The sequence below is a fragment of the Balaenoptera physalus genome, assembly GCF_965194825.1.
Source record: "Balaenoptera physalus genome assembly, chromosome: 3".
NCBI classification, from domain to species: Eukaryota; Metazoa; Chordata; class Mammalia; order Artiodactyla; family Balaenopteridae; genus Balaenoptera; species Balaenoptera physalus.
The window spans coordinates 48,001,611-48,029,518 of NC_138890.1; the positions used below are offsets into that span (position 1 = coordinate 48,001,611).

Here is a 27,908-nt window from a genome sequence, read left to right on the forward strand (position 1 = left end):
CATTTGTATATATTATCTCATTTAATTTTCACAGCTGTCCTCTTAGAGGCATACATTTTACTGTTTAAAAAACTGAGCTCAGAGAGTTGAAGTAACTTGTTCAAACTTAAGCAGCTAGGAATTAGTTGAGGCAAGATTCAGATCTAGGCAGTTTGTTCCCAGAACCTGTACTCTTAACCACTGTGTTCTGTTGTCTAAAATATTTCTAAAGTCATGTGATCTGCCAGCAGTGAGTGAAGGATTAAAGAGCTTGGAGAATTAAAAAAAAAAAAAAATCTGAATCCAAATCCAGACTCCACCACTACTTACCTCCATATTTGTAGGATTCTTGTGAATGTTAAATGAGTCAAAGTATGTAAAACACTCAACACAGAGAACTTGCTCAAAAAGTAGCCGTTATTGTGCTAGAAATGTGCCTGTAATGTAGACATAGAATAATTGTTGAATGGATAAAATATCATATTATTGGTCCAAAAAGAATGTCACAAAGCTGATGTTTTCTTTATAAGCTGGTTATTGGCATATTCTGTAGTGCTGTTCTTTGTTCAGTTTTTCTCATTTTAAAGGAACATGGTCCTAGACCAGTAGTTCCTAACCAGGGGTGACTTTGCCCCTGACAAGATATTTGGCAATATCTAGAGACATCTTTGGTTGTCAGAACGTGTGTGTGGGGGGGTGGAGTTGACATTAGAAACCAGTAGATAGAAGCAAGGGATGTTGCTAAACATCCTTTACTGCACAAGGTAGCCCCCCCAAAACAAAGAATTATCTGGTTCCAAATGTCAGTAGCACTAAGGTTGAGAAACCTTGATCTAGACTAGAGCAAAAATCCTCTAAAGAGTCTCTAATCTAGTTGGATAGACCAGATGTTAACAACAACAACAACAAAAAAGAGCCATCCTGTGCACAGTGTTGCTATGTTCTCCTTGCTCCCCTCAACCTGAACCTGGCTGGGGCCCAGAGTTTGCTACTTCCAATGCAGAGAAGTATACCAACCATGTGGCACATTCCAAGTGCTCTAGAAGGAAGGGAGCAACCCTCTGTGGAGCGGCTCTCTGCAGTTCCCAAGAAGAAATCCAAAGAAGGTGGGCTAGATAATGACCAAATCCCCACTTAACTTATATCCATGTTGCCTTTTTTATAAAAAGCAATGTGCTGTGCACACAGGGAGATTTCAATCCATGAGAGGTATGACTGAGAAATGATAACTTCCAAAAATATGCATATATTATTCACTTGATTTATCCAACTGGCCTCTATCTTAAGTACCCAAATTTTGTTATACAGATCTAGATAATAAACAGCATTTTGTAAGTACTCTTTCTTCAACTTCAGAGATGGAAATTTCCTTGCTATTTGTTGGTTTTCCCCCTTTACTGTATACTTCTCATTTAAGAGCCCTGTAAATTTCATAACTCCAAAGTGGTCTTTTGAGATAAGAGCCAAAGCTGCTGAAAGCCAGAGAAATATTCCAGTTTACTGTGCAGCCCATATGAAGACCAACCTCAAATCTCTTTTATCACTTGGTGGATTCGATTCACAACTTATTTCATTTAGAATAGAAAACCCCCCAAAAAACCCTTAGCAAATTTAATCCCAGTAGCATCTTAGAGTACTTTAGAATATAATAGGCATAAATTGGTTAACCAGATGAAAGATTGTATGTTTTATCCTAGTGCTATAAACCTCAAAATTCCCTAGTAAAAAACATTAAAGTATCATTATGGACATAAAAAGATTCTGTTAAAGTGGTATCCTGGTGTTTCAAATTTATTCTTTCATTGATAGCATTTGAAATCAATGTTACTTTGTGAGGTTTAAGCAGTTTTCTCTCTAATTGGTAATAGGGTATACATTGTGAGACTCCAAGAGCAGGAGGGTGGAGGTTGGGAGATACTATGAGATCACCTGATTCAACCTTATGGTTTTACAGATGAAGAAAATGGAGACTGAGATAAAAATAGGGTTTTGTCACAGCAAAAAATGAGGATTGTATCCCAAACCTTTGGCAAGAAAATTTCCTTTCCTATCAAGCATTCTCCAGTAGAAGAAATCCAAGGTGCTTCTTGTCACCTTAATGTAATTGACTCCTCATCACATTTTAATTGATTCGTTCTTGGAATTTAAATGAAAGATAGAATATAATTGTAGACTCCTAAACCCAGGGATGTTATTGATGATAAGTAGAATTATGAATACCTCACTCTCCAGCTATCTATTATTCATTCAACTATCTACAACTATGTGCTAGTAATTGTGCAGGGCAAAGGGATATATGAATGCATAGAACCAACAAGTCCCTATCCTCATGAAGTTTACATTGTATTGGAAGAGGCAAATAAAATAAGATAATAAACATAATAATTGTGGAGCTTAATAAAGGCTATGAAATCAATAGATTGTGATAAGACAGAGATTATCTGGGGATGAGTGGGCTGCGGGGATAAGGGGAGGCAGAGCTTTTTCAGAAAAGGTGGTCCAGGATGGCCTTTCTTGAGAGGTAATATCTGAGGTGAGACTAGAAGGATGGGAAGTTTCTTCCAGGAAAGGAAAACATCAGGCAGAGAGAATACCAAATGCAAAGGCAGTAATGAGGTAATGGCTTAGTGTGTTTGAGGAACAGAAAGAGAGCTGTGTGAACCATTCAGTTCATAGCGAGTGAGGGAAAGCTGGATAAGAGATAACTTTTAAGAGAAAATCAGGGGATCAGATCATGTAATGCCTCATAAGCTATGACTAGTACTTCTGATTTTATAAATCTGTATAGTCTATACAAATTATAATGTGTATAGAACAAACATAAAAGTAATTTGTGACATCAGGGACTTCCATGGTGGTCCAGCAGTTAAGACTCTGTGCCTCCACTGCAGGGGGCATGGGTTCAATCCACGGAACTAAGATCCTGCATACCACATGGGGTGGCCAAAAATTTTTTTAAAAATTAAAAAAATAGAAATCTGTGACATCAGATAAAATAGTGGAGTAAAGTCTTCTAAAAATCCACTTGTCAATAAAAACAACAAGAATATGGAAAACATTGCCATTAGCAACTTTTCCAGAAGTCTAGAAATTAACAAACGACCTATAGAAATCTGAGAAGCATTTATTCAAGAAAAATGGCTGAACATTGGTAAGAATAGTAAGCTTTGTGGCCTTTTAATTTGCCCTATTCCCACCCCATGCTCAGCTCTGCATTAGCTTTGAAAATGAGCAGATTACAGTGGCAATTAAAATCTGCAAGCTGGCAGCCTCTAGAGGGAACAGAACAGACTTGAGCTCTTTCAGAGCCCCACTTTAAGAGAATTATGATAATTTTGCCTCTCTGGTAGTTTATTGGAAGAACTGACTCATAAGACTGACTTTATTAGATCTGACTTGGAGCTCACCCAGTGTGGACAGCCTTTACCCTGAGAGTATTTGTTGAAAGCAGATGGAGGCTTTTATTATCATCATTATCATCATCATTGCAGCAGCCTTACCTGGTAAATATCAATTGGGGGCAAACAATAAGCTAACCAAAAATCTTAAAGAGAGAAAAGCTGAGAAATGAGAAGTTTATAGAGGACTTTGAAAGTCTCTGACATGTTACTGGGAACCTAGAAGACCACACATATATATGAAGCTGTGCACATGCCTGGGTCTATGTACATGTTCAGAAAAGATCTGAGAAGAGCCTAAGCTCCATTTCTGGCTGACCATGAGGCTGTGTGTAAGCAGGAACTGAAGGCTAAGGCAGAGTTGTAAATTTTCAGGCTGAGTTGAAGGCATGCCCCAGCATACACACACACAGTTCCTCAGCAAGGCTGGGAGGTTTGTTGGTTTGATGCATTTAAGGAAATCTTTGCCCTTTCACCAGCTTACCACTAATATAACCGAGGAGAGATTTCAGTGGCCACACAAAGAATATAGGTTCTAGAGAATTAGATCAGAAAAGTTACCAACCATACAACCAAACAACAACAAAACAACAACAACAAAAATCCCTTAAAAATGGGAAAGAATTTATTTCCATATGTGCCACCTTATAGTGTTTAAAATGTTTGGTTTTCAAAAGTAAATTACAAGATATACCTAAAAACAAGAAAGTACGGCACACACATAGGGAAAACACAAAACAAAACAAAACAACTGTCTCTGAGGGAGCCCAGACATTGGACTTGCTAGATAGGACTTAATGTCAGCTATTTTAATTATGTTCAATGAGCTAAGGGAAACCATGTCTAAACAATTAAAAAATATATAAGAACAATGTTTTAGGAAATGGGAACTACCTATAAAGTGATAAAAATTTAAAAAAGAACCAATAGAAATTCTGGAAGGTGTAATGGCGGAAAAGAAAATTTAACCAGAGGGGCTCAACAACAGATTTGGACAAGCAGAAGAAAGTCAGAAAACTTGAAGATGGGTCAACTGAAGTTCTGCAATCTTTAGAACAAAAAGAAAAAAGAATGAAGAAAAATAACCAGAGCTCAGAGACCTGTGGAAAACTGTCACATATACCAACATATGCATAATGGGGGTCCAAGAAAGAGAGGAGACAGAGAGGGGTCAGAAAGAATATTTGAAGAAATAATGGCCAAAATTCCCCAAATTTGATGAAAAACACTAATCTACACATCCAAGAAACTCAATAAACTTTACATAGGATAAAATATAAGAGATCTATACCTAGACACATCATAATCAAACTCGCAAAAGACAAAGACATAGAGTCTTGAAAGCAGCAAGAGAGAAGTGACTCCTTACATACAAGGAATTCTCAATAAAATTGATAGCTGATTTCTCACGAGAAACCATGGAGGCCAGAAGGCAGTGAAATAACATATTCCTAGTACTGAAAGAAAAATCTGTCAACCAAGAATTCTCATATCCAACAAAACTGCCCTTCAGAAATGAAGGAGAAATCAAGATATTTGCAGATAAATAAAAACAGAGAATTCATTAGCAGTAAACCTGGCCTGCAAGAAATACTAAAATAAGTCCTTCAGACTGAAATGAAAGGACACTAGACAGTAAGTAACTTGGATCCATATGTAACTACATAGGTAAATATAAGGCAACATAAATGCATTATTTCTAACTCTTTTTCCTATATAATTTAAAATAAAAAGAGAGTTGCATAAAGCAAAAGCTATGAATCTGTGTTGATGGGCACCCAATGTAGAAAGATGTAATTTGTATGACAATTACAGCACAAAAGATGGGAAAGGGAATAGAGCTATATAGGAACAGTGTGTTTGTAAACTATTGAAATTCAGTTGATATTAATATATCAAAGATACACATGTAAGAATTAAAATTATAAAATTCTTAGATATAAAAACAATATTAGAAGCAACCAAAGAGAAAAATAGGTGTATTAGACATCATCAAAATTAAAACATTTTTGCATCAAGGACACTATTAAGAAAGTGCAAAAGCAACCCACTAAGTAGGAGAAAATATTTGTAAATCATATATATATATATCTGATAGGGGTTGAGTTACCACAAATATAGGAACTCTTACAAATCATCAATAAAAAGACAAATAACCCAATTTTAAAAATGGATAAAGGATTTGAATAGATAGTTCTCCAAAGAAGATATACAAATGGCCAATAAGCATGTGAAAAGATGCTAAATATCATTAATTAGTAGGGAAATGCAGATCAAAACTCCAATGAGATACCATTCATCCCCAGTAGGATGGATATAACCAAAAAGACAGAGTAGGAAGTGTTAATGAGGAGATGGAAAAACTGGAACCCTTGAACGTTACTGGGGTGAATGTAAAATTGTTCAGCTACTTTGGAAAATAGTTTGGCAGTTCCTCAAATGTTAAACACAGAGTTACCATATGACTCAGTAATTGCATTTCTAGGTATATAACCAAGAGCATTGAAAACATATGCCATGTAACATTTTGTACATGAATATTTATAGGAACATTATTCATGATAGCCAAAAATGGAAACAACTCGAATGTCCATCAGCTGTTGAATGGATAAACAAAATGTGGCATATGATACAATGGAATATTTTTATCTATAAACAAGGAATGAAGTACTGATACATACAACAATATGGATGAACCTTGAAAATATTATGCTAAGTGAAGGAAACTAGATGCAAATGCCACTTATTGTATGATTCCATTTGTATGAAATTTCTGGAGAGACAGAAAATAAGTTAGTGGTTCCCAGGGGCTGGAGTGGTGAGAGGGGAAGGAGGAATGGAGAGTGACTGCTAATGAGTATAGGGTTTCTCTTGGAGTGATGCAAAATTCTGGAATTAGATAGTGATGATGTTGTACAACTTTGTGAATATACTAAAACACACTGGATTGTGCACTTTAAAAGGGTGAATTGCATGGTATGTGAATTATGCCTCATTAAGAAAATGCAATTTGCACTATGGGAGCCTATCACTGACCAGGTCCAAGAAAGAGTTTTTACTAGTATATTCACTGAGATGGACTGATTCTTCATGAAACAGTCAACAAAATAGTGTGGATATGGATAAATCTGTTTCATTTAGTTTATAACTGAAGAATTCGGTATAATCAGGTCAATATGGAAATTGGTTATCCTAAGTTCTCTGTTGCTCAGCCGTCATTAGGGCATGGTAAACAGATTTAACATTTCATGCTAATTCTAATTGGAAGTGGCTGCCTAGATTGTTGTGTTGAAAAGGATTCTGAGGCTCAGTTCAGGCTTTATAGGAAATTGGTAATAATTGCCGTGGGGTAGTGTTGGCTCACATGTCATAGTATTACTGCTTCTATGAGTCATTCTGTGACTTGGGACAGATGTCTTCAAAACATATAATAGACAGATTTTCAGATAGCTGTGTTGAGTGATCCTTAAACATCACTTAGTTTTTAAAGCTTTGTGGTTATATGAAGTAATGATTCAATTCTACATCTTTCAATAATATGATATATACAATTTAAAAAAGGATTTTAAAAATAAGCAATGTCAGTAGCAAGCATGCACAGTCTGAAATATTTGAACTGGAAGAGTATATAAATAGCTGTGGTCGATGATCTTGTCTTGTTCTTTTCTAAATACAGTGCTTCTCAGTGCTAGCATTTAATTATGCACTGTACTTGGATAAAAATGGGCATTAGGAAAGATTAGCTTTTATGATGGGTCCTAAATATGGCTTAAATCTTTGCTACTGCAATTGGGAAACTAACAACCCACAGATGAATGCTCATTTCTTATGGAAGTGCATTGGGATATATTTGCTCTTGTATTATTTGAAGACAGATCCACATGCAATCAGTACAAACTTTAACACACGACAAGACGGATGCTGCAATCTTGTAAGGGGTCTCTATTTCCAGACAAAATGTCCCAGAAATTGTTTCAACTCACTTGCCTTGCCACTGTCTTACCAAAGACTATACCCTAGTCTGCTGATTCCTTAGAGTAGCAACTTTCAAGCTTTCTTCTCCCTCAATATATGGAGCATATGATATTCAAATGCGTGATATACTTCCATCTGGGTATGCACAAATTTCCATGGGGATAGAAATTTCCTCTGCCCCTAATGCAAGAATAATGATGATAATAGTAACAGAAATTACTAATATCTGTGTAGCACATATTATGTGTCAGATGCTGTTGTTAAGAACTTTGTATATATTAATGCATTTAATTCACAACATCCCTATGAGATAGTACTATTATTACTCCAAATTCTACGATGAGGCACAACTGAGGCACAGAGAGGTTAAGGAACTTGCCCAAGATTTACATCTAATAAGTAGAAGATCTAAGATTCAAAAGCAGGCTGTCTGCTCCAGTGACCATCTTTCTAACCAATAGGCATACTGCCTCTTAGATATGTGCTAATGAGAGCTCTTAGCATAAGGATGACTGTAAATCCAGCTTGGTGAATAAAAAGGGAAGTGATTTATAAACTCTGGTAGTTTATCTACTGACAGCAATGAATTATTATAGATAGGTCTTGGAAACTCCCTTACAGAGGACTGTGACCCCGATGTGTCACGATATTGTGGTTCAGAAGCCATGACCTTGAGTATCCACTCCCACATCCCTAACCTGGAAGTCCAGTACTCGTCTGTCTAACCAAATCTCTTCTTTCGTATGGTGTTCTCCACCCGTTACCATCTCTTGTATCAGTGAGCCCTCTAATCTAAATAAAGATGGATTTTCTTACTGTCACCCACTATGCTGTTGACTATTCCCTTTTGTTCCAGAGAACTTATCCCTGATCAATTTATTATATTTATACATAAGATGTACTTATCCCACTACCAGAAAATAATCTCTGTTCATTCTGTACTAGTCTAAACACAACGGTGACATCAGATCCAGCTACGAAGCTGATGTTATTTATTCTTCCCTCTGCCCATAAGTCACCTTCACTTTAGAGGTACCTGCTTATCCCTTCCTCTCATAAGCCTACTCCCAAGGTGCTCCCATCCACAGGGGTGCACACAGGACTCACCTGGGCATAACAAAGTGTTCTCAGTCACAGTGTTCTAGGGATAGGAACACGATCTAAGTAAGACCCACTGCAATTCTCCCCTGAGATTTTTTTTAACTGAAATTGTCTGACAGGGAAGAACTTTCTTTGGTCTCTTGCTACATAACTCTGAGTATAAAAGCTACATATAAATGATTATAAATTTCTGGGGACGTCAGATTTGAGAAGGAAGCCAAAACCTAGGATAAAAAGCAGAAAAGAGAAAGAGCTCATGTGTCATTTAAGAGCCTGGTTCCAGCTGTCTCTTCCTTTTCCCTTCTTGAGATTTGATTACATGAGACAACATATCCCTCACTTATGCATAAACTGGTTGTATTTGGGCTTCTGTCATGTTCAACAAAGGGATTTAACTCATACAGACTGACACTGAAAAGGATATTGACATATAGGAAGAGTGCCGTAATGGAACAAAAAAGCAGAAAACTCGGCCACACAAAGGAAGATTGCAAGATGTTTAATCAGAACAGAAGATTTGGAGTAGCTATCTTTAAATATCAAAAAGGCTAAGTACTAGATATCTGTACTGTGTAACAAATTATCCCCAAACTCGGGGGTGTGAAACAATCACTGTGTGTTATCTCATACAGTTTCTGAGGGTCAGGAATCTGGGAGTGGATTCCTCAAAGTCTCTCATGAAGTTGCAGTAGAATGTTGCCTGTGACTGCAGTCATCTGAAGACTTGGCTGACAATGGAAGATCCACTTCCAAAACAGCTCACCCACAAGGCTTTTGGCCGGAGGATTCAGTTCTTTGCCATGGCGACCTCTCCATAGGGCTTCTTGAGTGTCCTCACGACATGGCAGCTGGTTTTCCCCAGATTGATTAATCCAAGAGAAAAAGACGGAAATGGCAATGACTTTTTTTTTTTTTTTTTAATTTTTATTTATTTATTTATTTATGGCTGTGTTGGGTCTTCGTTTCTGTGTGAGGGCTTTCTCCAGTTGTGGCAAGTGGGGACCACTCTTCATCGCGGTGCGCGGGCCTCTCACTATCGCGGCCTCTCTCGTTGCCGAGCACAGGCTCTAGACGCGCAGGCTCAGTAATTGTGGCTCACGGGCCCAGCCGCTCCGCGGCACGTGGGATCCTCTGGGGCCAGGGCTCGAACCCGTGTCCCCCGCACTGGCAGGCGGACTCTCAACCACTGCGCCACCAGGGAAGCCCAATGGCAATGACTTTTATAACCTAGTCTTGGAAGTGACATTCTGCAGTTTCTGTAATATTCTGTTGGATACATAAGTCAGCCCTATTCACTGTGGGGGGAGACTACACAAGGGCATAAATACCCTTTATTTATTATGAGGCAGGGATCATTGGGGGTCATCTTGGAGGCTGGATCCCACAGGCCATCACTTGGCAGAGTCCTTGAGTGTATTTCATATGGATTCAGAAGGGGAACTGGCCACCAGTGGAAGATTTCAGTAGATTCTGACTCCATACAAGTGAAGTCAGTACCGGATAGGGATGACCCCGAAGCAAAACGAAACAAAACACCCACTACATCTGAATGTACTGTGTTCCCTAACGTTGAAAGGAATAGGAGAGATCACTATTTTAAGTGATATTAAAGAGAGGATCTTAACTTTACATGGGCTCTAAAAGAAGGGGTTATAGTAGTAGATGACTTCTGGGATTTCTTTTATTCCTAACATTTAAAAATCTAACAATAGTCTACAGCTATATCTTTCTTCATTTAACTCCTAAAACACCTTTTATGAGATGCTGTGAGACCCCGCCCATATCTTCTCGGCCTACTCCGGGGGTTACTGGTAGACAGTTTCCACATATGATTTCTGTATCTTCTCTTTCTGAGGTTGTTTTCTGTCCCAGAAAACCCCTCATCTAATGAAGGGTTGGAGTTATAAGTGTCCCAGCTTTCCTGCCCCTCTGATAGGATAACTCTAAGCCATAAGGTCCCCAAGGACCCACTGTGATATTCCTCTAGTTAACACATCGATTACTGACTTATATCACTTCTCTCTCTTACTTCCTCACTCCCTACTTCCTGGAATCACCAACACATTAAGCTATTCATGTCCAAATGCTTCTCTCAGGTCTCTTTTAGGAGGAACTTAAACTGAGATATCCCTCTATTCCAAATCTTACAACTGAGTATTCTATTTCATAGTTCTGGTTATTTTGATATAAACACACTCACTATATAAACCTCCTAGTCTTGAGCAACATATTTTATGTTTTTTGTTTTCTCACACCCCAGTTATAGGCTCCAATTCATACGTAGGCCGGAGGAGAAATCCTATCATTGTTGGTAGCTCAGAGCAGCATGCTGGCACTGGATTAGAAATTACAAGACCCGACGTCTAGCAGTTCTGTTTCTCTCTAGCCATGTGAACTTCTGCAAGTCACTTGACCTCCCTGGGCATCAGTTTGCTCCCATTTAATTAAATGCTTATCTAAATCACTGGTCCTTAAATATTTTGAACCTTTTAAAAACACCAGTGCAAGTTTTATACTGTTTCCCTGGAGAAAAACTAAGGTACATGAACATGAATGAATCTGTGCATAATTTCTGGTTATTAATGAGGCCACTGAAGTCTATCCCTGGCCTCTAGGTAGAGCTCTATGGATCCCAGGTTATAATCTTCTGGTCTAGATGCTCTTTAACTTCTCTATAAATGCCAGCACTTGTGATTCAATGAGTAATTGATTAAAGAGATAATGATTTCTTCTAGACTAAGATTTCTCAGTAAAGCAACCTTCCAGCTAAAATCCAGCTGCTTTATTAAACCTGACATTAGATTCAATATCCAATCTATTAGAAATTCATACTTGTTCTCCCAGTTACTGTAGCTTCTCTGGAAAAAATAGTGCCGAGCGACGCAAGAAAGAGTCTCTCTCCGGCCAAAGCCATATCAACAGCTGGTATTCTTCTTAAGCTGATAAACTACTTCCAGAAAACATATGATTTCCTAAAATAAACTTCTTCACCTGACCAAACTGCTCAGAAGGACGAGTAGGGCAGGAAATTCAATCCCACTTCTCAGGAGTAGAAATATCTCTGTATTACTTCGATCGAGTCTGGCTGAAGTCTCCTTTCTGTTATCACAAAGGAAATCGATCTTAAATCAGGACCTAGAAGAGTATAGGAGGGAACAATGTTTCAGGCCATATAAGATACCCCATTTCATGTACCACATAGCTTTCTCCCAAATCAGCAGCTTTTTCCATAGTCTTCTTGTTGGCTATTGCAAATGAACATATCTGAGTTGTGGGATTTATTATAGTTGGGCCTTTGGAAGAGGTTATAACCAAATCCACTCAAAATCTCAGCTAAGAACATATAAGCCATTTTCTTTTTCTTCTTACAATATTATTTAGTCTGCCTCTTCTCTGTGGTGCCCCCAGAAGAAATATCAATCCAAATTCTTATGGAGCTGCACCACAGAGCTTCAGAGGATGAAAATCTAGTTTTGAATGTTTAGAAAGATAGTTAGCAACAGAATCTAGCCATGGGCCCTTGTTTTTCATCTAGTTAGAAGGCTTCTATGATTGCTACTCATCCTAAGCAGTGTCTGAATATTTAATTTGACTTGAATGAAAACAGAAGAAGCTTGCATTTATGCAAGCAAAGATGTGGTAGTAATTGTTACTAACCAGTCATTTTTAAAGAACTGGTTTATTTCTATTAAGGTATGGGGATTTCAACATGCAGCATTGGCTTAAACTTTTAAAATAACAAGTTGTCAACTTATTTAGCCCAATTGCTTCAACTGGGGACAACAAACACAAGATCAGAATAATACAGAGGTTCTGAGCATGAATTTAGAGATAACTAAACTTGAAGTCAAGTGCTTGATTTATATATATATCAGCCAAGTGACCTTGTGTGAGTTGCCTAACATCTGTGAGTCTCAGTTTTCTCAACTGGGAACACTTTTTCCCTTGAAGGGTTGTGGAAGTGTTAAACAAGGTAGTGTATGTAATATCCTCACCAGTGCCTGGAGCACAGCAAACGTTCAAGTAGTTAATGTTGTCTTTATTTGAAATATGCAGTAATTTTAATGTTATCTATTTTTTTAACGTAGTAAATAAATTTCCCAAAAAGGAGATGTAGCAAACTGCTTATTTCCACTTTGGCAAAGTTCTGGCTCTGGATGGGTAGTTTAGGGGATCAACTCCTCTAGACAGCGGCTGAACGTGTAGTCTGTAGAGCAGGGACAAGCAGGAAACAAGAGCAGGTGTCGGCAGCTACCCTATAACAGCAAAGAAATACTCACCACACAGTGTACAACTAGAGTAGCTTAAAAGGAACCCTTAAAAAAAATAAAGACAGAACTAGAACAATACCAGGCATAGGCACTTCTGTTCCACAGAGCCCTAACTCGAGCACAGAGAACATTATATTTAAATACAGGGCTGGTAGACTCCCTCTCACCAGTGGGATCCTGGGCAAGAACTGGGGGTGGGGGATCTTAGCGTGAAGCTACATGATGATCATCTGTTTGAGAGGTTTCATTTGAGGCTCCTGAGTTGAGCCAGATTCTATGTTATCTGTGAAATCTCTGGTCCTGCTCCGCTCCACCCAGACTTTCTTGCTTCCCTCTCTCTACTCATATAGCATTTTATACATCTCCACTGACCACTCATCCCAATGGCTTTAAATGTCTCTCTACACAGACATCTCCCTTAGACTGTAAATGATAAGATCAGCTATCATGCTTGTTTTATTCACCTCCTCTTTATCCCATTGGTGAGAGAAGAATTCCCATCCTAGGGTTGCGGGGGTGACTGAACACAGGCCAGCTGACATTGGACACATGCGATTGAGAGCTGTTGATGAGTCACTTGTATTCACAGTCTGGTGAAGGCTGCTGCATGCCATGCAAAGCCATACAGGAGCAGAGTGAGCAAACAGGGACTGTAGGAGGCAGGTTTTGCAGTGTTGAGGGTGACGTGCCCCTTGATGACTGTGAGAGGATATGGTTGGCTTGTTTGAATAATTCTGTGGGCTAGCAGGGAACTGAAACTTGCTACTCAGAGACAATCAGGAATGATGCCTCTTCCGTTTGGCAAGGACGGTTGTTTGGCTGGGGGACCTTATCTGTGGGAGGAGATAGGGAGGGCAACTTTTGGTTAGGCCCTTGGAGGCTCTCCTGTGGATGGATGTAGGTAAGGTATTACCTGGCTGAAGTAGTGAACAGGAACAACCAATAAAGGGAGGCAGCTTCAGGAGAACAAAACCAGGGAATAGCCCTAGGCCAGTGTTCCACAAAACAGGATCTCCAACACCTACAGCAGAATCACCTGACATCCTGTTAGAAATGCAGGGCCCTGGTGCCCTTACCAATCCTGCTAGATCAGATTCTCCTGGAAGTTATGCAATGTCAGGAATCCAGTTGCAGAGAATTAATATTTTATTAAGCTCCCCAAGTGATTTTTTTGCACACTGGATTTTAAGAACCACTGCCCTGGGCATATTCGGGGGGCAGAAAACATGCCCTGGGAATACCCAGGAGGTAAACAGATTCACCTAGGGCTCTAGCTACTCCCCTGCAACAGTAGAATTGACTTAGATGTCTCAGTACTAGGTACTATGTGATCAGTAACCACAGAAGCTTTGTGGTCATTTGCCACTGTGTCCTCTGTTACCCATTCCGTTCTTCAGTCCTCTCCTTCCCTCCCTCCCTCTCTCTCTCTCTCATCCTTTCCCCCACCCCCTTCCTTCCCCACTGTTCCTCACTGCTTCTCTATTTTTTTCTTTCTTTCCTTCTCTTCATTCTCTAGACATTTATTAACATCCACAATGTGCAGGCATTGTGCTAATATGAGAGATAAAAAGATGTCATTTATTGATTCCTACCTTCTAGAAACTTACAATCTACATGGGGAGATAACACTAATACATCAATAGGATTTAAGGTGAACTATTCTCAGATCCCCAAGGGAAATGTATCTTAAGCATTTAGAGAATAAAAGGGTCCCATCTGCCTGGGACAGGATAAGTGTAGAATCAGGGAAGTCTTCCTGAAAGAGGGGCCCTTTATAGAACCCTTAAATAGGTGGAATTTGGACATAGGGAAAGAGGCATCCAGAGTGGAAGAAACAAAGAAAGAGGATGTAGAAAGTGGGGGCCAAGTAGGACCAATTCTCCTCGGCTAGAGTAGCCGTATTGAAGGCAAGTAGCAGAGCTTTGGGTGAAAAAGTTTGGCCCTTCCTAACACTCCCTAGGCTTCAAGGAGAATTTGTTTTAGTCATTGCCCTAAAATGTCCTAGAGCTTTGTTCAATAATACTCCACTAAGAAGGAAAAAGAAATATAGAAAAGCTGTCCAATACTTATGAATCTGAGGTGGAGAGATTGTGCTATACTGAGTTTTAGCAAATTTAAAGAAAAAAATGGTTTGAGGAAAGAATAGCAATGACATTTACATTAGTTATAGCTAATGTGCATTGATTGGATTAAAACATGACATTATGAATGAAAAAAAAAAAGGTGTCTGTTGGAAAATAAAATGCCATTGCTTTCAGGGAGGGGAAGGGAAATAAAGTAAGCAGCCTGGATTCTGTTTTGCTTGAATGCCCTGGGTTTAGTGGGAATAGGGTCATTGATTTAAGCTCTTCCCTTAAAATGCGTTAATAAAACACAGTTTTAAAGTTAAATAGAACCCATTTGGGACTTTTCTTCCCAAGGATGTATTATTTGTACATGCATAATGCATCTATCCTCAAAGCCCACCTCAATTCGTTTTAAAAGCAGAGTGTCTATGCAAAACAATTTATCCATTGCACTGCACAATTGAAAAATGTCTGCTTGTTTTTACAAGGAGCCACGTTCTGTGAATCAATGCAGGTAATAAATTACTATCACTGTCACTTTCAAAGCTACAAGGCATGGTCTCAACCTATGCCAGAGATGCAGCTAAGCTGAGTGGTTCTGTCTTCGGGCTAACTGTTCTCTGGCTAAAGAACCCCAGGTATTACAGGGAACTGAGAGTTCCTTCTATTGATGGACTCAGGGTGTTGTAGGGCAGCTGCTAAATTCTGGGTTACAGCTCCAAATGAAAAAAAAAAAAAATCCCGATCATAAAAATCTTGCTATCAGGTGAAAAATACACATGTTCTCTACACTAGGTAAACATTTTCCTGAGCTGGAGAATCAGATAAATATAAACGTTAAAAAGGAAACCTGCTTGAATGTTTTTTCTTCTTCCTAATTATGTGAATATGTATTACTCGCTGCCTTTTCTCTTCTCTGCTGCTGGCAGCTCATACACTTGAAAAGGTATGTTTTATTCAGGAGAACAAAACAGGCAGGGACATGAGACTTTGGTGAATAATAAATTGATTTTGACTTGGCCTTTTAGCTCATTATGAATCTTTAAAATGGTGAAATGTGATTCTCTTCCTTCTCTGCAGAACTCCCAGTCATATGCTGGGATGATGGGGTTGGAGCTAGGAGGTTTAATATCCAGAAGGGAAAGCTGGGATTAAAGGGAAATCTTGAGCTTGGAGTCAGAGGATATAATGTTGTGCTTCTATTCACCATTCATTTCGTCCATTCATCCATCCATCTGCCCATTTATCCTTTCTTTGTAATGGTTAAAATCATTACCATTGGCTTTGGAGAGAGCCAGTTAGAATTCAAAACCTGTCTCCACCGCTTAAGACCAGTATGATGTTGAGCAGCTCCTTGAAGACTCCGTGTCCTCATCTGTAAATGGGTAACATTAATATCTACATTTCAGGTTGTGAGGGATAAATTAGATATGTAAAAAAGGAACTTAAATTTTGTTAGGTGGTTGGCACTAGTAAATTTTCAATAAATAGCAGCTTTAACTCAATTGATGTGTATTAATAATCTACTCTGTGCCACAGACTAGACTGGATGTAGTGTGAATCTCGTATAGAGCTACTACTCAAGAGCTTTATAGTTTAATATAGGAGATAAAATGTGACTTCGAGTAAGGTTAGAAATGATGAGATTGGTAAGAAATGATCAGCTATAGGGCTATGCTACTTCAGAAGCAGTTGACCTTACTTCCAGCTGTGGGGAAAACGTAAGGCCCTGTGGAAAGGGTGTTACTGGAGCTGGATTTAGAGGATATGCAGGGTTTATAATGAAAGAGTTTAATAGGAGAAGGATTCTATCACATCTATGTATTATAAATCTGCTACTGTAATGGAACTCCACATTCATTATTTCACTGAATCCTCACTACAGTTTATACCATGATTGGGTATACTGTAGTGACTGACAGTATTATGCCATCTTGCTGCAGTTTATAGAGGCAGGATGACATACCCAAGTTTACACAAACAGGTTTAAAACCTAGTTACTTCCTCAATTATGTAAAGATAATAATAGCATCCACCTTGAAAGAGGTCTGTGATCATTAAATGAAGTAATACATCAGAAGGTCTAGCAAAATGTAAATGTACAAATACTAGGTAGGATATTGTTTGGGGGAATGAAGCTGATAATGATCATTGTGAAGCTGTTAATGATGTGAGGTCACAAATCTAATTCAATTTTGTCTGACTTTGAACACTGTATTCTTTTCATGGGCTTTGAAAATGGAGAAAACTATGAAGAAATCAGTTGAGTGGGTACTTGTGCAAATCAGTGGAGGGAACACTTCTTATTACAAGGAATGCCTAGACCTAGTCTGGGCAGAGGTCTTTCTCATGGAATGTCAGCAATAAGAAATACCTCAGAGATTGTCCAACTTTATTGTTTTCAGATAGGAGTTTAAGGTTCAGAATAGTTAAGCCACTTTCCCAGGGTGACATAGCTTGTGAGAAGCAGATCTTGGTTAAAACCATATCCTTGAGTTCTAAACCTACAGAGGTGCTTTTCCTAAATTATGCATGATTAGAGTCCTTTAAAGTCTAGCTCAGCCTTCATCCCCTCTCCCCACTAATTGTTTCTCTCACACAGTATTGTCTAACAGAAGAAGTACAATCCACAAATGTGAACCATGTGGTAATTAAAAATCTTTCAGTAGCCATAATTTTAAAAGTAAAGAGTAAGGGGAGACCTTCAAGATGGCAGAGGAGTAAGACATGGAGATCAACTTCCTCCCCACAAATATATCAGAAATACATCTACATGTGGAACAACTTCTACAGAACACCTACTGAACGCCGGCAGAAGACCTCAGACTTCCCAAAAGGCAAGAAACTCCCCACGTACCTGGGTAGGGCAAAAGAAAAAAGATAAAACAGAGACAAAAGAATAGGGATGGGACCTGCACCTCTGGGAGGAAGCTGTGAAGGAGGAAAAGTTTCCACACACTAGGAAGCCCCTTCACTGGTGGAGACGTGGTGTGGGCATGGGGGGGAAGCTTTGCAGCCACGGAGGAGAGCGCAGCAACAGGGTTGCAGAGGGCAAAGTGGAGAGATTCCCGCACGGAGGATCGGTGCCAACCAGCACTCACCAGCCTGAGAGGCTTGTCTGCTCACCCGCCAGGTCGGGTGTGGGCTGGGAGCTGAGGCTTGGGCTTCAGAGGTCAGACCCCAGGGAGAGGACTGGGGTTGGCGGCGTGAACACAGCCTGAAGGGGGTTGGGCATCACAGCTAGCTGGGAGGGAGTCCGGGAAAAAGTCTGGACCTACCTAAGAGGCAAGAGACCATTGTTGCGAGGTGTGCGAGTAGAGGGGATTCAGAGGACTGCCTAAATGAGCTCCAGACATGGGCGCGAGCCGCGGCTATCAGCGCGGACAGTAGAGACGGGCATGAGACGCTAAGGCTGCTGCTGCAGCCACCAAGAAGCCTGTGTGCAATCACAGGTCACTATCCACACCTCCCCTCCCAGGAGGCTGTGCAGCCCTCCACTGCCAGGGTCCCATGATCCAGGGACAACTTCCCCAGGAGAACACATGGTGCGCCTCATGCTGTTGCAACATCACGCAGGCCTCTGCCACCACAGGGTCGGCCTGCATTCCATACGCCTCCCTCCCCACAGCCTGAGTGAGCCAGAGCTCCCTAATCAGCTGCTACTTTAACCCTGTCCTGTCTGGGCAGGGAACAGATGCCCTCAGGCAACCTACACGCAGAGGCAGGGCCAAATCCAAAGTTGAACCCCAGGAGCTGTGTGAACAAAGAAGAGAAAGGGAAATTTCTCCCAGCAGCCTCAGGAGCAGCGGATTAAATCTCCGCAATCAAGCTGATGTACCCTGCATCTGTGGAATACCTGAATAGACAATGAATCATCCCAAAATTGAGGTGGTGGACTTTGAGAGCAACTGTAGACTTGGGGTTTGCTTTCTGCATCTAATTTGTTTCTGGTTTTATGTTTATATTAGTTTAGTAATTAGAGTTTATTATCATTGGTAGATTTGTTTATTGATTTGGTTGCTCTCCTATTTTTTTTATGTATAGATATATATATATTTTCCTTTTTCTCTTTTTGTGAGTGTGTATGTGTATGCTTCTTTGTGTGATTTTGTCTGTATAGCTTTGCTTTTACCATTTGTGCTAGGGTTCTGTCTGTCTGTTTTTTTTTTTAGTATAGTTTTTAGCACTTGTTATCATTGGTGGATTTGTTTCTTGGTTTGGTTGCTCTCTTCTTTCTTTCTTTCCTTTTCTTTTTTTATTACTTTTTAATTTTTTTATTTCTAATAATTTCTTTTACTTTTTATTTTAATAACTTTATTTTATTTTATTCCTTCCTTCCTCCCTTCCTCCCTCCCTCCCTCACTCTTGCTCTCTCTCTCCCTTCCTTCCTTCCTTCTTTCCTTTTCTTTTCTTTTCTTTTCTTTTCTTTTCTTTTCTTTTCTTTTCTTTTCTTTCTTTCTCCCTTTAATTTTGACCTCTGTGGCTGATAGGGTCTTTGTGCTCAGGCCGGGTGTCAGGCCTGTGTCTCTGAGGTCAGAGAGCCGAGTTCAGGACATTGGTCCACCAGAGACCTCCTGGCTCCATGTAATTTCAAACGACGAAAGCTCTCCCAGAGATCTCCATCTCAATGCTAAGGACCAGCTCCACTCAACGACCAGCAAGCAATAGTGCTAGATACCCTATGCCAATCAACTAGTAAGACAGGAACACAACCACACCCATTAGCAGGGAGGCTGCCTAGAATCATAATAAGGTCACAGATACCCCAAAACATACCACCAGATGCTGTCCTGCCCACCAGAAAGACAACATCCAGCCTCATCCACCAGAACACAGGCACCAGTCCCCTCCACCAGGAGGCCTACAGAACCCACTGAACCAACCTTACCCACTGGGGGCAGACACCAAAAACAACGGGAACTACGAACCTGCAGCCTGTGAAAAGGAGACACCGAACAAAGTAAGTTAAGCAAAATGAGAAGAAAGAGAAATATGCAGCAGATGAAGGAGCAAGGTGAAAACCCACCAGACCAAACAAATGAACAGGATATAGGCAGTCTACCTGAAAAAGAATTCAGACTAATGATAGTAAAGATGATCCAAAATCTTGGAAATAAAATGGAGAAAATACAAGAAACGTTTAACAAGGACCTAGAAGAACTAAAGAGCAAACAAACAATGATGAACAACACAATAAATGAAATTAAAAATTCTCTAGAAGGAATCAATAGCAGAATAACTGAGGCAGAAGAATGGATAAGTGACTTGGAAGATAAAATAGTGGAAATAACTACCGCAGAACAGAATAAAGAAAAAAGAATGAAAAGAATTGAGGACAGTCTCAGAGACCTCTGGGACAACATTAAATGCACCAACATTTGAATTATAGGGGTCCCAGAAGAAGAAGAGATAAAGAAAGGGACTGAGAAAATATTTGAAGAGATTATAGTTGAAAACTTCCCTAATATGGGAAAGGAAATAGTTAATCAAGTCCAGGAAGCACAGAGAGTCCAATACAGGATAAATCCAAGGATAAAACACACCAAGACATATTAATCAAACTATCAAAATTAAATACAAAGAAAAAATATTAAAAACAGCAAGGGAAAAACAACAAATAACATACAAGAGAATCCCCATAAGGTTAACAGCTGATCATTCAGCAGAAACTCTGCAAGCCAGAAGGGAGTGGCAGTACATATTTAAAGTGATGAAAGGGAAAAACCTACAACCAAGATTACTCTACCCAGCAAGGATCTCATTCAGATTCAATAGAGAAATTAAAACCTTTACAGACAAGCAAAAGCTAAGAGAATTCAGCACCACCAAACCAGCTTTACAACAAATGCCAAAAGAACTTCTCTAGGGAGGAAACACAAGAGAAGGAAAAGACCTACAATAACAAACCCAAAACAATTAAGAAAATGGTAATAGGAACATACATATCGATAACTACCTTAAATGTAAATGGATTAAATGCTCCAACCAAAAGACATAGACTGGCTGAATAGATACAAAAACAAGACCCATATATATGCTGTCTACAGGAGACTCACTTCAGACCTAGGGACACATACAGACAGAAAGTGAGGGGATGGAAAAAGATATTCCATGCAAATGGAAATCAAAAGAAAGCTGCAGTAGCAATTCTCATATCAGACAAAATAGACTTTAAAATAAAGACTATTACAAGAGACAAAGAAGGACACTACATAATGATCAAGGGATCAATCCAAGAAGAAGATATAACAATTGTAAATATTTATGCCACCAAAATAATAGCACCTCAATACATAAGGCAAACGCTAACAGCCATAAAAGGGGAAATCGACAGTAACACAGTCATAGTAGGGGACGTTAACACCCCACTTTCACCAATGGACAGATCATCCAAAATGAAAATAAATAAGGAAACACAAGCTTTAAATGATACATTAAACAACATGGACTTAATTGATATTTATAGGACATTTCATCCAAAAACAACAGAATACACTTTCTTCTCAAGTGCTCATGGAACATTCTCCAGGATAGATCATATCTTGGGTCACAAATCAAGCCTTGGTAAATTCAAGAAAATTGAAATCGTATCAAGTGTATTTTCCGATCACAACGCTATGAGACTAGATATCAATTACAGGAAAAAACTGTAAAAAATACAAACACATGGAGGCTAAACAATATGCTACTAAATAGCCAAGAGATCACTGAAGAAATCAAAGAGGAAATCAAAAAATACCTAGAAACAAATGACAAAACACGACGACCCAAAACCTATGGGATGCAGCAAAAGCAGTTATAAGAGGGAAGTTTATAGCAATACAATCCTACCTCAAGAAACAAGAAACATCTCAAATAAACAACCTAACCATACACCTAAAGCAATTAGAGAAAGAAGAACAAAAAAACCCCAAAATTAGCAAAAGGAAAGAAATCATAAAGATCAGAGCAGAAATAAATGAAGTAGAAACAAAGAAAACAGTAGCAAAGATCAATAAAACTAAAAGCTGGTTCTTTGAGAAGATAAACAAAATTGATAAACCATTAGCCAGACTCATCAAGAAAAAGAGGGAGAGGACTCAAATCAATAAACTTAGAAATGAAAAAGGAGAAGTAACCACTGACACTGCAGAAATACAAAGGATCATGAGAGATTACTACAAGCAATTATATGCCAATAAAATGGACAACCTGGAAGAAATGGACAAATTCTTAGAAAAACACAACCTTCCGAGACTGCAGGAAGAAATAGAAAATATAAACAGACCAATCACAAGCACTGAAATTGAGACTGATTAAAAATCTTCCAACAAACAAAAGCCCAGGATCAGATGGCTTCACAGGCAAATTCTATGAAACATTTAGAGAAGAGCTAATACCTATCCTTCTCAAACTCTTCCAAAATATAATAGAGGGAGGAACACTCCCAAACTCATTCTACGAGGTCACCATCACCCTGATACCAAAACCAGACGAAGATGTCACAAAGAAAGAAAACTACAGGCCAGTATCACTGATGAATATAGATGCAAAAACCCTCAACAAAATACTAACAAACAGAATCCAACAGCACATTAAAAGGTTCATACACCATGATCAAGTGGGGTTTATCCCAGGAATGCAAGGATTCTTCAATATACGCAATTCAATCAATGTGATACACCATATTAACAAATTGAAGGAGAAAACCGTATGATCATCTCAATAGATGCAGAAAAAGCTTTCAACAAAATTCAACACCCATTTATGATAAAAACCCTCCAAAAGTAGGCATAGAGGTAACTTACCTCAACATAATAAAGGCCATATATGACAAATCCACAGCCAACATCATTCTCAATAGTGAGAAACTGAAACCATTTCCTCTACGATCAGGAACGAGACAAGGTTGTCCACTCTCACCACTATTATTCAACATAGTTTTGGGTGTTTTAGCCACAGCAATCAGAGAAGAAAAAGCAATAAAAGGAATCCAAATTGGAAAAGAAGAAGTAAAGCTGTCACTGTTTGCAGATGATGTGATACTATACATAGAGGATCCTAAAGACTCTACCAAAAAACTACTAGAGCTAATCAATGAATTTGGTAAAGTAGCAGGATACAAAATTAATGCACAGAAATCTCTTGCATTCCTGTAAACTAATGATGAAAAATCTGAAAGAGAAATTAACGAAACACTCCCATTTACCATTGCAACAAAAAGAATAAAATATCTAGTAATAAACCTACCTAAGGAGACAAAGGACCTGTTTGCAGAAAAGTATAAGACACTGATGAAAGAAATTAAAGATGATAGAAACAGATGGAGAGATATACCATGTTCTTGGATTGGAAGAATCAACATTGTGAAAATGACTATACTACCCGAGGCAATCTACAGATTCAATGCAATCCCTATCAAACTACCAATGACATTTTTCACAGAAGTAGAACAAAAAATTTCATAATTTGTATGGAAATACAAAAGACCCCGAATAGCCAAAGCAATCTTGAGAAAGAAAAATGGAGCTGGAGGAATCAGACTCCCAGACTTCACACTATACTACAAAGGTACAGTAATCAAGACTGTATGGTACTGGCAAAAAACCAGAAATATAGATCAATGGAACAGGATAGAAAGCCCAGAGATAAACCCTTGCATCATGGTCACCTTATTTTTGATAAAGGAGGCAAGAATATACAATGGAGAAAAGACAGCCTCTTCAATGAGTGGTGCTGGGAAAACTGGACAGCTACATGTAAAAGAGTGAAATTAGAACACTCCTTAACATCATACACAAAAATAAACTGAAAATGGATTAAAGACCTAAATGTAAGGCCAGACACTATAAAACTGTTAGAAGAAAACATAGGCAGAACACTCTATGACATAAATCACAGCAAGATCCTTTCTGACCCATGTCCCAGAGAAATGGAAATAAAAAGAAAATTAAACAAATGAGACCCAATGAATCTTAAAATCTTTTGCACAGCAAAGGAAACCATAAACAAGATGAAAAGACAACCCTCAGAATGGGAGAAAATGTTTGTAAATGAAGCAACTGACAAAGGATTAATCTCCAAAATTTACAAGCAGCTCATGCAGCTCAATATCAAAAAAACAAACAACCCAATCCAAAAATGGGCAGAAAACCTAAATAGACATTTCTCCAAAGAATATATACAGATTGCCAAGAAACACATGAACGAATGCTCAACATCACTAATCGTTAGAGAAATGCACATCAAAACTACAATGAGGCATCACCTCACACCAGTCAGAATGGCCATCATCAAAAAATCTACAAACAATAAATGCTAGAGAGGGTGTGCAGAAAAGGAAACCGTCTTGCACTGTTGGTGGGAATGTAAATTGATACAGCCACTATGGAGAACAGTATGGAGGTTCCTTAAAGAACTAAAAATAGAACTACCATATGACCCAGCAATCCCACTACTGGGCATATACCCTGAGAAAACCATAATTCAAAAAGAGTCATGTGCCACAATGTTCATTGCAGCACTATTTACAATTGTCAGGACATGGAAGCAACCTAAGTGTCCATTGACAGATGAATGGATAAAGAAGATGTGGCACATATATACAATGGAATATTACTCAGCCATAAAAAGAAACGAAATTGAGTTATTTGTAGTGAGGTGGATGGACCTAGAGTCTGTCATACAGAGTGAAGTAAGTCAGAAAGAGAAAAACAAATACCGTATGCTAACACATATATATGGAATCTGAAAAAAAAATGGTTCTGAAGAACCTAGGGGCAGGACAGCAATGAAGATGCAGATGTAGAGAATGGACTTGAGGACATGGGGAGGGGGAAGGGTAAGCTGGGACGAAGTGAGAGAATGGCATGGACACATACACACTACCAAATGTAAAATAGATAGCTAGTGGGAAGCAGCTGAATAGAACAGGGAGGTCAGCTCGGTGCTTCGTGACCCCCTTGCGGGGGGGATAGGGAGGATTGGAGGCAGACACAAGAGGGAGGAGATATGGGGATATATGTATATGTATAGCTGATTCACTTTGTTAGAAAGCAGAAACTAACACACCATTTTAAAGCAATTATACTCCAGTAAAGATGTAAAAAAAAAAAAGTTAAGAGTAATAGGTGAAGTTTATTTTAATGATATATTTTATTTAGCCCAATATATCTAAAATATTATCAATATAAATATGTATCAACATATATATAAAGTATATCAGCATAAATTATTGAGGTTAGATAGTTTACATTTCTTTTTTTCATGCTAAGTCTTCAAAATCTGGTGCATGTTTTGTAATTATAGCACATCAGTTTGTACTAGCCCCATTTCAAGTATTCAATAGCCACACGTGGCTGATCAGCTGCATGGCATTGCTCTAACTCTAATACACATCTCACAGCTCTAATAGACTTATTTCACACCTATAACAGCAATAATAATAATAATAATAATAGCCATCATCATCATCTCTTAGCTCTAATAGATATTCAGTGGCCCACGTGACAGGGCTTTCAATCTGTGGACACTTCTGGTCTTTGTAAAGAGTTTCTTCTTCTTGACCTGTAATCTGATCCCCTGTAACGTGTTCACATTTGGCCCAGTTCCACTGCTGGAGCCATATTATTTCTCTTCCATGGTCCAGCACTTCAGAGGTTACAGATGTCCTGAGTGAATCGTTTTACTTCAGCACCCTTAGTTGCTCAGTCATTTCTCAAGGACAGGTCTTCAGACCCCTTCTTCATTCAGTACTCTGCTCTGAATGTGCTTTGTTTTTTGTGTCTTCTGGGCACAAATGAGCCTGAAATTCCAAAGGAGGCCTGGCCAATACAGATAGGTCTACCATTTCCTTCAATTCAAATATTCCATTACTTCTAATGCACATTTAAAAGGATTAATTTTTCTGTTTGTTAGCCTCATTATGTTGTCTACATGGCATTTATTGCCTGTTAAATTTCCCTAAGTGTATTCATGTGGTCTATTTCTCAGCTCTGTGTCTCCTACCTTATATTTGTGCCATTGGTGTTTGAACTCCAGGGTGGGAATTTACATTTATTTGTTTCATTTCATCTAGGTATACTGAGCTCACAATTCTGACATATTAAGATATGAGGATGTTGCTTCTATCATTCTGTGGATTCTCTATCCTTTTCTGCTTGGCATTCTTAAGTGCAATAAGCACACTTTCTATAGCATCATCCAAAGAATTAATTAATATGCTGTTTGGGGCAGGAACTAGTCCAAGCAGTTTGTTTTTGTGGTTTATATCTTCATATTTCTTTCCAACCCACCCTCTTCTCTCCTTGTTTCCCTGTCCACTCTCTAGTGAACAATAGAGTTAAAGACCGGGATAGTTCAGTCAGGACTATGCATCAAAAACCACAAGAATAATTCTATGGGTTAGTCCTTAACCATTGAAAACCCTGGCCTCATAGCTCCTTTATCTCCTCCCATCCATTAAGTTTTACCTTCCCTCTGGCTCAGCATCACACTGCCATGATATCTGCCCTTCGTCCATCTCTGATATGTTAAATGCCAAAGACGTGCTCTCCAACCCAAACCTCCCATTCTTCTAGATCACTGAGTCTCTTTTCAAATTCAGTGAGATCATCGAGCTTGAGCCTCTCTCTTTATAAAAAATTATGGAAAATTTAAAACATTATAAAGGCAGAAAATAGTATAATGAGAGTTTCGTACCTCTCACATGTACTCAGAGCCGGTCTTGTTTCATCTTACCTCTACCAAATCTCCCCTCTATTATGTTGAAGCAAATTGCAAATACTGGATCATTTTATGCTTAAGTATCTCTGAATGTATTTATAAATGATAATGACTTAAAAAAACCATACCACAATACCACCCAAAAAGTTCACAGTACTTTCACATATCATCAAACATCTTAGACCAATTTTCTCTTGTCCAGCCAGACTTCTGAGAGGAGGATATGCTATGGAGAATATTCCTTTGACCATAGCCTTGTTAGACAAAATGAGAGACTTTCTATTAGTTAAGTAGAACAACATAATTCAAAAAGTCTAGAAATCTATAGCTGTTCCAAAATGTATTATCTTGGCCACTTATCCATGCAGCTTGAGAGCAGAAGAAGGCAAGGGGGAGTGGCAAAAGAAGGATATTTAAGAGTTTCATTTGTTCCTCTGGGAACACCCAGTATGTTCTATTAGAGAAGTGTGTTATAGCCCTAGAAATATCCAAGCTCTCCTTGGACGAACTCCTGGAAAATGTACGTGTGAACTGATAGCTTTTTGTGAAATCTTTCCTAAGCATCTCATATTTTCCCAGCAGGAGCAGCAGTGCATGCTTACTTACCAAGAAGAACAATTTTCCTCCGGCTGTCCAATAGCTGAAATAGTGTTTCTGGAAATAAAAGACTGAGGGGGCAAAGATTCATTCGGAAATAACTTTCTTGGGTAATTATGCCCTACTTGATCATGGAGTTGAGTGCAATCACAGATCTTTCTTTTTTCCCTCCCTCCCTCCCTCCCTCCTTCCTTCCTCCCCCCCCCCCACCCCCAATAGAACTTTCATCTGCTGTTCCCCTAGCAGGCAAAAATGTGAATTGAATTTCGCTCCTCACTACAGCTTTACCACTGTGGCCATTAGGACCCAGCTTTGCTCTTGTGAAGTCATTTGCCAGGAGCAATATGAGTCAAGGTGTCTACAAACTTGCAACAATTTTCTAAGTCACTGAGTTCATAATTTACTAGTGCCATCTGGAAGAAAATAAAGACTGTTTACTGTGTTGTTCGTCCATAGGGAGATATGAGACATACTTGCCAACTTGCTCAAATCCCTCATCTCCCCCATGAAACTATCCAGTATAACCCCAACTGGGATTAATCTCTCCTTCTCCATTCTGCCGTTATGTGTGGCCCTTCTATTAAAACAGTTTTAATAGACTGCCCTGAAGTACAGTTACTTTTATGGATATGTCTCTTCCACTTATGTCCCTGTAAAACAGGGACTTTGTCTTATTCATCCACACATCTGTGCGCTGCATGTAATAAACTAACAGGCATTTGTTGAAATGAGACTCCAAAATGCATGTTTGATGGTATACAAGAGGTAAAATTAGCACACAAATACCAAATATAGACGTTTTGAAAATTCAGTTCAAT

The 27,908-nt window shown here is 38.9% G+C and overlaps 2 long non-coding RNA genes across 2 annotated transcripts in view; one reads left to right on the top strand and one right to left on the bottom strand.

Annotated features, from left to right (window-relative positions):
• Positions 1-27,908, bottom strand: part of LOC309657798 — a 120,296-nt gene that overhangs the window by 26,985 nt on the left and 65,403 nt on the right. The gene's annotated exons all lie outside the window — the stretch shown is intronic.
• Positions 19,847-27,908, top strand: part of LOC309657801 — a 214,486-nt gene continuing 206,424 nt past the window's right edge. The window contains exon 1 of the long non-coding RNA XR_014261902.1: positions 19,847-21,753. This is a non-coding gene — a long non-coding RNA (uncharacterized lncRNA). The remainder of the gene's footprint in view (positions 21,754-27,908) is intronic.